Source organism: Quercus suber, unplaced genomic scaffold, assembly GCF_002906115.3.
Source record: "Quercus suber isolate HL8 unplaced genomic scaffold, Cork oak 2.0 scaffold_62, whole genome shotgun sequence".
Classification (NCBI taxonomy): domain Eukaryota; kingdom Viridiplantae; phylum Streptophyta; class Magnoliopsida; order Fagales; family Fagaceae; genus Quercus; species Quercus suber.
This window is the reverse complement of record NW_027069527.1, coordinates 312,966-324,174: the sequence shown is the minus strand read 5'-3', so window position 1 is coordinate 324,174 and position 11,209 is coordinate 312,966.

The window sequence follows — 11,209 nt, the reverse complement described above, 5'->3', positions numbered from 1 at the left end:
GGTTAGTGTTGACCCATGTAAATATGAAATTCCACCCCTCAGAGACATTATTCAGATATAGCATTAATCTTTTGAAGAAAAGTTCGTCAATAAAAGAGACATTAGCAATATTAATAATAGACACATGTCACAAGTTGGGTGATGGTACATGACGTGGGACAGAGGATGTGTGTTCCTAAGGATACTAAGAGAAAATATAATTAGAATTCTTAATTAGTCTTCAATTTTGTGCTATGTGTGCCTATTTTCTTCTTAATTTTGGTGCAGAATGAGTTGTTCAACACAAAATATGAGGAGTTAATTTTTTTAATATTAATGTATAAATTTACACCATTGTGAGAACCGAAGAGTTCAACACGTTAAAAGTTAAAGAAAAATATATAAATTAAAGTCAAAGCTCAGAAAAAATCTAATTAGAGTTCTCAATTAGTATCAAATTTTGTGCCATATCTCTCTATTTTAATCTTAATTTTGGTGCCAATGAGTTGTTCAACATGAAATATGAGGAGTTAATTTGTTTAGTTTTAATGTATTTGTATACTCCATTGTAAGAATTGAGGGGTTCAAAATGTTAAAACCTAAAGAGAAAGATATAAATTAAAGTCAATGCTAGGAGAAAATTTAATTAAAATTCTCAATTAGTGTCCAATTTTGTGCCATGTATTCCTAATTTTTTCTTAATTTTTGTGCCAAATGAGTTGTTCAATACAAAATACGAGTTAATTTTTTTAATTTTAATGTATAGTGAAAACCGAGGGGTTCAACATGCTAAAACTTAAAAGAGAAAGATATAAATTAAAGTAAAAACTTAGAAAAAATCTAATAAGAAATTTTAATTAGTGTCCAATTTTGTGTCATGTGTGTCTATTTGTTTCTTAATTTTGGTGCTGAATGAGTTGTTCAACACAAAATATGGGGAGTTAACTTTTTTTAATTTTGTGGACAAGAACCTGAAATTGTTACACACTTGCTCTGGGTATGTCCATTTGCAAGAAACGATTGGGGGTCTTTTTAGGGGGAGAATCCAAAATCGCAGCAATGAAGAAGATGATTTTTTCCTGCTGTTCAAGCGTTAGCAGAGTATTCTGAGCTTACCTGATCTGGAGAGGTGGGCAGCCACAGCATGGGCTATTTGGAATGCAAGAAACAGATACTATTTTGAGCAGGTTCAGGTACACCCACGAATTATCATGGAGGGAGCAACAGGCTTTGTTGACGAGTATCAAAGATTGATGACAGCTGGGGGGGGGGGGACAAAAAGAAAAAAGAGCCACGTGATACTTAGCAGTAGAGAGAGACGTAAGAGTGGAAAAATTGTACACGAACCTGACACGATACGATATGAAATTAGCAGGTTATGCGTTGAGGCTTAATACATATTCGGGTTGACATGATTGACTTGTTTAATAAAATGGTTGTGTTAGTGTCCAATCTATGGAACTCGTTTGACCTGTCTAACCCGTTTAATTAAATGAAAACTTACCAATATACCTTTCAAATCCTAGGTATATAAATTTATTAGTTGTTGTAGTTTATTTTCTTTGACTATATTATAATTGATTATTTGTGATATTGAGATATGTTTTAGTTTTGAATGATTATTTGTGATGTAGTTACTTATCAGTTCTGAATTTTATATTAAAAATGTTTTTTTTTTTTTGGTTTTTCATAATTCAATTAGGTTAATAATATTTTTTTTTTCATTTTGATAAAATCTAATAAATAGGTCGACATGATTGATTCGTTTAATAAATGGGTCGTATTAGAGTTGAAAAATCTTGACCCGTTTAATAAACAGGTCAGGTTAGTGTTGACCCATGTAAATATGAAATTCCACCCCTCAGAGACATTATTCAGATATAGCATTAACGTTTTGAAGAAAAGTTCGTCAATAAAAGAGACATTAGCAATATTAATAATAGACACATGTCACAAGTTGGGTGATGGTACATGACGTGGGACAGAGGATGTGTGTTCCTAAGGATACTAAGAGAAAATATAATTAGAATTCTTAATTAGTCTTCAATTTTGTGCTATGTGTGCCTATTTTCTTCTTAATTTTGGTGTAGAATGAGTTGTTCAACACAAAATATGAGGAGTTAATTTTTTTAATATTAATGTATAAATTTACACCATTGTGAGAACCGAAGAGTTCAACACGTTAAAAGTTAAAGAAAAAGATATAAATTAAAGTCAAAGCTCAGAAAAAATCTAATTAGAATTCTCAATTAGTATCAAATTTTGTGCCATATCTCTCTATTTTAATCTTAATTTTGGTGCCAATGAGTTGTTCAACATGAAATATGAGGAGTTAATTTGTTTAGTTTTAATGTATTTGTATACTCCATTGTAAGAATTGAGGGGTTCAAAATGTTAAAACCTAAAGAGAAAGATATAAATTAAAGTCAATGCTAAGAGAAAATTTAATTAAAATTCTCAATTAGTGTCCAATTTTGTGCCATGTGTTCCTAATTTTTTCTTAATTTTTGTGCCAAATGAGTTGTTCAATACAAAATACGAGTTAATTTTTTTAATTTCAATGTATAGTGAAAACCGAGGGGTTCAACATGCTAAAACTTAAAAGAGAAAGATATAAATTAAAGTAAAAACTTAGAAAAAATCTAATAAGAAATTTTAATTAGTGTCCAATTTTGTGTCATGTGTGTCTATTTGTTTCTTAATTTTGGTGCTGAATGAGTTGTTCAACACAAAATATGGGGAGTCAACTTTTTTTAATTTTGTAGACAAGAACCTGAAATTGTTACACACTTGCTCTGGGTATGTCCATTTGCAAGAAACGATTGGGGGTCTTTTTAGGGGGAGAATCCAAAATCGCAGCAATGAAGAAGATGATTTTTTCCTGCTGTTCAAGCGTTAGCAGAGTATTCTGAGCTTACCTGATCTGGAGAGGTGGGCAGCCACAGCATGGGCTATTTGGAATGCAAGAAACAGATACTATTTTGAGCAGGTTCAGGTACACCCACGAATTATCATGGAGGGAGCAACAGGCTTTGTTGACGAGTATCAAAGATTGATGACAGCACAAGCGTAAAACAGGGTCTTCATCTTCATAGGACTGCCTTTGGTTGTTCATGTTATGTTTCCAATTTTACTATTTGGGGATACTACTGCTAGTTAGTATCTCCCCCAAGCCAATCTGTTTCGGTGTGGCTATACTTGTATTACAGTGTTTTGAAGAAATAATAATTCTATCGTCTTTGTTCCAAAAAAAAAAAAAGAAAAAAAAGAAAAAAACAAAAAACAAAAAAACAAGACAAAAAAACAGAACAAAACAAAACACTTGCAAGAGGCCAATTTTTGGATCCTAGTCGAAGTTTAGGCAATCAATTTAGAAAGATACTCTCCAAGCTTCAACAATTTTTTTGACTTGTCAAAATAAGATAAATTTCAAGATTTTGTAAAAAATGAAGAACTTACAATGCTTATTAATCTGTAGCTAAAATCCTTGCCAATCCTCCTGTGGCATACGATCCGCACCCTTTTTTAACTTAAGCATGATGGCAATTGGATTTCCTTTTTGAAACTCTTCTACAGTAGATTGAGTCAGATACTTATCTAATATTTCTCAAACCAGCAGTACTTGTTTATACCATCTATAAGTCCAAAATCCATTAATTCACAAATGGCTGCATTTTCAAGTTGAAACTCTTCTGCAACAAGTGTTTACAAAACTCGTTGTAGATGACGCTAGTTACAAAACCAAAGTATACATAAAAAAGGCCATCATCCAGTGTGAGTCTAGCCAAAGTAGGATTTTGGAAGGCGAGATTTGGATACGGTCCTAACCTTCAGGATATTGCCCGAACAAATCTAAATTTTGCACATGGCTTGACAGCTTGAGACTTTTACATAGGAAAGCTAAAAATGTAGAGAATCATTGACACTTAGATCATGGAGATTTAATTCCATCATTTCAACCACTTAAAAGCCATAATCACACAATTCTTTTTTTTTTTTTTTTCTAAAAAAAAGACAATCACAATGGAGAGCATTGTAGAGATATTGTGGGGAAATGCAATTCAAAGACAATAATTTTGCAAGAAATATGTAGAAGGTTACAAAAAGTATAGCATAAATTATGTTTGCCTGAATTTTGTGGCATGCTTAGGCACTGATACAACTGCTTTGTAGCCTAGCAAAGTGAATTTTTTTGGCTTGCGAAGGCATGCACTTTAAGTCCGCTATCCACGTCTTCTAGAATATGTATCATAATAATCAAATTGTGAAAATGTGATATAGAAAGGGCCTAGCCCCTGAACATCCAGCCTAAACCAACAAATCTACTACTACACTAGACAATCAATAAACTAGAATGGAGCATCTGACAAAAACCTCAATAGAGAACTTAACGCTTCCAGATAATGGGAAAACAAAAAATAACGTTGGGTAACCATAGGAAACCATATTTATGTCGTGCCACACTAAATGATAAGCAAGCAACCATAATAAAAATGGTAATGATTTGTATCTTCAAATGAACAATGCTTCACACACAAAAGATTTTTGTAATTGATTATAAGGTTTTTTTGAATGAACCAAGACACATCTAACTGAATAATTATTCCGAGGCACAAGAAAGTTGCAAAAAGAAAAAGTTGATAAGCTTTTTGTATCCAACCTTTACGGGGAAAATTCTCAATTTCATATTCAGATTCCCCGTTTATGTTTGGATATGGAAGTTGTAATGTTAGGAATTATAGATATCCATTTCCAAGAACTAAAACCAAAATCAAAATCTCTCTAAGTTTCACATTATACATTTGCTAAATAATGTTTTGGGGGCAAATTTCACATGGGTTACAATTGGGGGAAAATTGAAGCAAATGGCTGCATTTTCAATTTGAATCTGCCGAATAGGGAATTTCAGGTCAAATTTCACAACTTTCCCAATGTGCTCCAAAATTCCTAGAGGAAAGAAAATCTCTCAAATTGGGCCCAACATAAATAATAGAGAAAAAATAATGGTTAAAACCACCTCCTATAAAATTCAGGAAAAAGGGATGAAAAATGGTTACCTGAGATTTAGGGGCAGATGTGTGCAGAGTTGAAAGAATGAGAGAGAAAGCACTTTTTTTTTTTTTTTTTTTTGGGTTTTTATACACTAACCTATTCTACCGGTAAATGGTAACCCACTAAAATTATTTAAATGGTCAAGAGGAAATAGTGGGTACTATAGAATGACCTCATCTTTTCATAAAAGATTGAAGGGGAAATTATAATACGATTTTCTTTTTTATTTTTATTTTTTTATTATTGCAAGATAGAGATTTGGCGCAAATTCAAAACTAACCTTTTAATTTTCAGTTTTTTTTTTTTTAATTTTTTTTTTTAATTTCAGTTTTCTAACTTTTAGGTTTGTTATTTTAGTCCTCTAACTTTCAATTGTTGTCAATTCGATACTCCGTTAGATCTCAGTTACTTGTTGTCGTTAAGTGAACCAAAACGACGTCATTCTTTTTTTTTTTTTTTTTTGGAACTAAAAGAAAGGGCTAATTACAACTTACCAACCTTTGGTTTGGTTGAAATTTAATATTTTACCTACCTGCTGTTAGCTCAGTTAGAATTTCATAACTCACTTCTGTTAAAAATGGGGCTATATATGTCTTTTTTCTCCCAAAACATAAAAGAACAAGGTAAAACAAGATCAAAGAGTGAGAGTTTAGTAAAAATTAAGAACAGACATTAGTTTCATTTTTAATATTTCCCTTTGCTTCTTAGTGGACTTTAAATGCATAGTCACCATAATATAATAATGGAGCCTATAAAGATCCAAACACATTATGCTCGTTTGGAAGGCTCCAAATCTGGGCACTTGAATTTTTAACCACATTCCAAAATTACGGAAATGTGTTGGGATAGAATTGATGCCCCACAGTCCACATGAAGCTCTTGAAGAAAGCTGCCTTTCGATCTCTACTTTACCCATATGTGTTTCTATTTCGGAGTTTTTTCGTTATGTTCCATAACGTGGCCTGGTGTTCAATGATTCGAGGCACCTTTTTTTTTTTTTTTTCACTTTCTTTTCCTTTCCTTTTCTTTTTGTTTTAGTCATAGACTCAATAGTACAGACTATAGATTTCTGCAAAATGCATTGTACAGTTTTATCTAAACAAGTGGGTACAATTCCATTCAGGTCTTATAGAATTCAAAAGGTAGCTCTTGTTCTTAATTTTTACTAAACCCTCACTTTTTTATTTTGTTTCCCTTCATTCTTTTATGTTTTTTATGTGTTAGAGGAGAGAGACATAAAATGAGAGTAAAATTACATATTTAATCCAATTTTTAAGGTAGATTACAGAATCTTAACTGAACTAACTTCAAGTGGGTAAAATGCCAAATTTCAAACCACAGTTAGACAACTTAAATTTTGACTAAATCATAAGTGGATAAGTTGTAATTAACCCTGAAAGAAAAGAAAAAAACTATTATTAAAAAAAAGAAAAAAAAGAAAACATTCAGGGATCGATGACCCCCTTACTTGAAATCAAAAACAAAGAAATATTGAGAGACCCAAATCCCTAACTCAAAGCAAGCCAGTAATGACTCTACCTCTATACGCCAATTCTAGGTGGATTGTAGACGAAGTAGGAGGGCAACGAGTGAAGCTGGCATGCGTGAATTGGGTGTCACATCTGGAACCCATGGTGACTGAGGGCCTTAGCAAGCAGCCCATGGATGCCATCTCCAAGAAGATTGCTTCCATGGGATTCAACCGTGTTAGACTCACTTGGCCACTTTTCTTGGTCACCAATGACTCATTGGCTTCTCTCACTGTGAGCCAATCCTGTCAGAGTCTTGGGCTGTCTGAATCCATTGCCGGAATCCAAGCTAACAACCCTTCCATTATAGATCTTCCCCTCATAAAAGCTTACCAGGTAAAATACCTATTCCATTTTTTTTTTTTTCTAGATTTTATAAATTGAGCAGCCATTCTTATGTTTTGGGCTGTGTCGTTTTTTTATATAAATAGATCATAAGCAGAACATGGGAATTAATTACGTTAGGCTTTTTCATGGGTATGGTTTGACCTAAGTAAGGGAAAGACCAGTTCATTCTTTTCCCCAAATTCTCAAGTCAGGAATTTGGGTCTCTCTCAATATTTCTTTGTTTTTGATTTCAGGTAAGGGGAACGACAAACGTTTTTTTTTTTTTAAAATAACAATTTTCTTTTCTTTTCTCTTAATTCCGAAATTTATGGGGAAAAAAGAAAAAAAGACCAAAACGAAATACCAAATTGACAACAATTGAAAGTTAGATGACTAAAATGACAAACTTGAAAGTTAGAAGAGTGAAATGAAAAAGGCTAAAAGTTAAAGGGTCAGTTTTGAATTTTTTCCTAGAGATTTTATTCTAATTTAATTTAAGTGTATATGTGTGTGAAGTTTTCTCTCAAAAACTTGAACCTCGGTTTTTCCCCCCTATACTTATATTTGTTGCTACATGTAAGGATAAGAAGATAAAATCAACTCTACTTTCTCTTTCTATATTTTCTCATTCTTTGTTTTGTATATACATCTTTCTGTCTTTCTATAATTTCTCATTCTTTGTTTTGTATAAACATCTTTTTGCTGTTTATGGTTGTTTGTATATATAGAGGCTTATGAAGTTATGGTCAAAAGAGTCTTTAAATTATTTTGATGAAACTATTACCATAAATAGCTAATTTATGTTTGCCTATTATTGCAAATCAATTCCATAGTAAATAGGTTAGGGGAAAATAAACATTTGTCTCTAAAATTCTCCTATTTTGAAACTATTACTAAAATGTCCTTATTTTTCAAATTCAATTTTAACAAAATCAAGTTCTATGTATAACTCAATATCTTCAAAATTGAGTTATATATATATTTTTAAGTGGAACTCAACATTAGCAATGTCGAGTTTCATTTAACTTTTCAAAAAATTTATGTGGCAAAATATGTATAGAACTTGATATTGCTAATGTCGAATTTCACCTGTAACTTGATTTTGTTAAAATCAAGTTTAAAAAACAGAGACATTTTGCTAAATAGTTTCAAAACTTGAGTATTTTGCTGCACAATTTGTAAATTAGGAGCAAATGCCCATTTTCTACAATAGGGTAGTATAATTCACATTACAAATATGTTTGAAAACAAACGTTTGACAAGGAAATCATAAATTTCTTAGTGGTCAAAGTTGTTTTTGATGACAATAACTTGGAAAATTATTGAATACTCCAAGTTTTTTTTTTTTTTTTTTTTTTTTTTTTTTTTAAATAACAATTTTCTTTTCTTTTCTCTTAATTCCGAAATTTACGGGGGGAAAAAAGAAAAAAAAAGCCAAAACGAAATACCAAATTGACAATAATTGAAAGTTAAATGACTAAAATGACAAACTTGAAAGTTAGAAGAGTGAAATGAAAAAAGCTAAAAGTTAGAGGGCCAGTTTTGGATTTTTTCCTAGAAATTTTATTCTAATTTAATTTAAGTGTATATGTGTGTGAAGTTCTCTCTTAAAGACTTGAACCTCGGTTTTCCCCCCTATACTTATATTTGTTGCTACATGTAAGGAGAAGATAAAATCAACTCTACTTTCTCTTTCTATATTTTCTCATTCTTTGTTTTGTATATACATCTTTCTGTCTTTCTATAATTTCTCATTCTTTGTTTTGTATGAACATCTTTTTGCTGTTTATGGTTGTTTGTATATATAGAGGCTTATGAAGTTATGGTCAAAAGAGTCTTTAAATTATTTTGATGAAACTATTACCATAAATAGCTAATTTATGTTTGCCTATTATTGCAAATCAATTCCATAGTAAATAGGCTAGGGGAAAATAAACATTTGTCTCTAAAATTCTCCTATTTTGAAACTATTACTAAAATGTCTTTATTTTTCAAATTCAATTTTAACAAAATCAAGTTCTATGTATAACTCAATATCTTCAAAATTGAGTTATATATATATATATTTTAAGTGGAACTCAACATTAGCAATATCGAGTTTCACTTAACTTTTCAAAAAATTTATGTGGCAAAATATGTATAGAACTTGATATTGCTAATGTCGAATTTCACCTGTAACTTGATTTTGTTAAAATCAAGTTTAAAAAACAGAGACATTTTGCTAAATAGTTTCAAAACTTGAGTATTTTGCTGCACAATTTGTAAATTAGGAGCAAATGCCCATTTTCTACAATAGGGTAGTATAATTCACATTACAAATATGTTTGAAAACAAACGTTTGACAAGGAAATCATAAATTGCTTAGTGGTCAAAGTTGTTTTTGATGACAATAACTTGGAAAATTATTGAATACTCCGAGAGTACCATAAATGTGTACTCTCCCTTCTAACATGAATTGTGGATCCTATCATAAATTTAATTAGTAAGAATTACAGTTATGTGAGAGGAGAAGTATGCATTTATGGTATCCTAGGAGTATCTAATAATTACTCAAATAACTTTAATCCCATTGAGGTAACATTTGAAACAATTGAATCATAAAATTAGTAGCCACTCACAAAGCTTGCCAACTCATATGGCAAAGTCATCAATTATATGTTTGAAATTCTCAAAGAAACCGATATATCATAAACGAAAAGATAATAGAATTCTATTAAGTCACTTAAAACTGCATTTAATCGATATTTTTAAAAATTTTAAAATACAATAATTTATATAGATATATTCCAACAATCCCCCACTTATTTTTATATGTTTAAAAAAATTGAGGAGAAAAATAATTAGATATCTACATGAGTATTGAATATACAATAAATTTCTATTTATGAAAATTCCTAATCCTAGATTGGAGATGTAAGATGTTATTTCCTACTCATGCCATTTTTGAAAAACTTATGAGGGATCAAGCTAATATAAAAGAGAATTTGGAAAAGAAAAAAATTCGCAGTGATTATATTTCCATGAAGTCATACAAATTTTCAAATATATATTTGATTGAATTGTGAATAACATTCTCTTATGAGTTTGACATTTATATAAAAAAATAAATTTGCTCGAAAATATGTGAATATATTAAAAAATTCTCATGAAATTTTTTTATAAACCCCAAAAAATTATGGTGTTTCTATCTTAAAGAAACTTATTTTGAAAAGAGTTCACGTGCCTTTATGTATTTAAGAATTTTATGTGGCACGTTTTTTATTTAAATTTTTTCAAATAGTGGGGGTATTGAAAATTGAGAAACACGAGATTGAAAAAAACAAATATATATATATATATTGATTTGGAAAATATATTTTAGAACTCATAAAATAGTTGATGATAAATTTGAACTATGTGAATTCTCTTGAGATTTAATAAAAACATTATTTTTTTGCACTAAGTGTGAAAATGTTTACTCTTACGGTAAAAAGAGCACTCCTATTGTTAAGTGAGAACAATGGTGCCATATCAAGAGGCATTCCTATTTTATAACAAAGATACAATGGTGCCCTTGTATAAAGTAGGCACTTGTATATAATTGTGTAAAAAATAAAATGAAAATGAGTAGACATTCATATATACAATTGTGGTATAATGATGCCATGTTTTGACATAATAATAATAATAATAATAATAATAATAATAATAATTATTATTATTATTATTATTATTGTAGAGACTATTTTTACCGAGAGGACCAATAGCTTGCTTGTAATCCTTTTAACAAAAATAGTCTCTACAATTATTATTATTATTATTATTATTATTATTATTAAAATTAAAATTAAGTCCCTCATGGATGAGAAAATAAATTTTGTTCTTAAGTAACCACCGTGAGCAAGAGTAATAATAATAATAATAATAATAATGATAATAATAATAATAAAGATATCTACGTATAAAGTGGGGTTTCTACTATACTAGAAACAACTTCTCTATAATACTCCCTCTGTCCCCCTTTTTTTGTTCTCTATTCTATTTTGAGATTTCCCAAAATATTGTCCTGTTTCTAAAAATAAAAATCATTAATTTACTAATGTTCCTACTATACCCTTATTAATTTACTAATTCAATTTTTTGATAAATTTTTTTATGGGTAGTTTTGGAAACTTATACATTTTTAAAAGGTAGACAAAACAATAAATGATATTTCCTTAAAAGATTTGACTTTTCAAACAGGACAAAAAAAGTGAGACGGAGGGAGTATTATACTAGAAACACCTACATTAAAGCATGCAATTATATTGAATATATAGTGATGAAAAAAAAAAATGTAATTA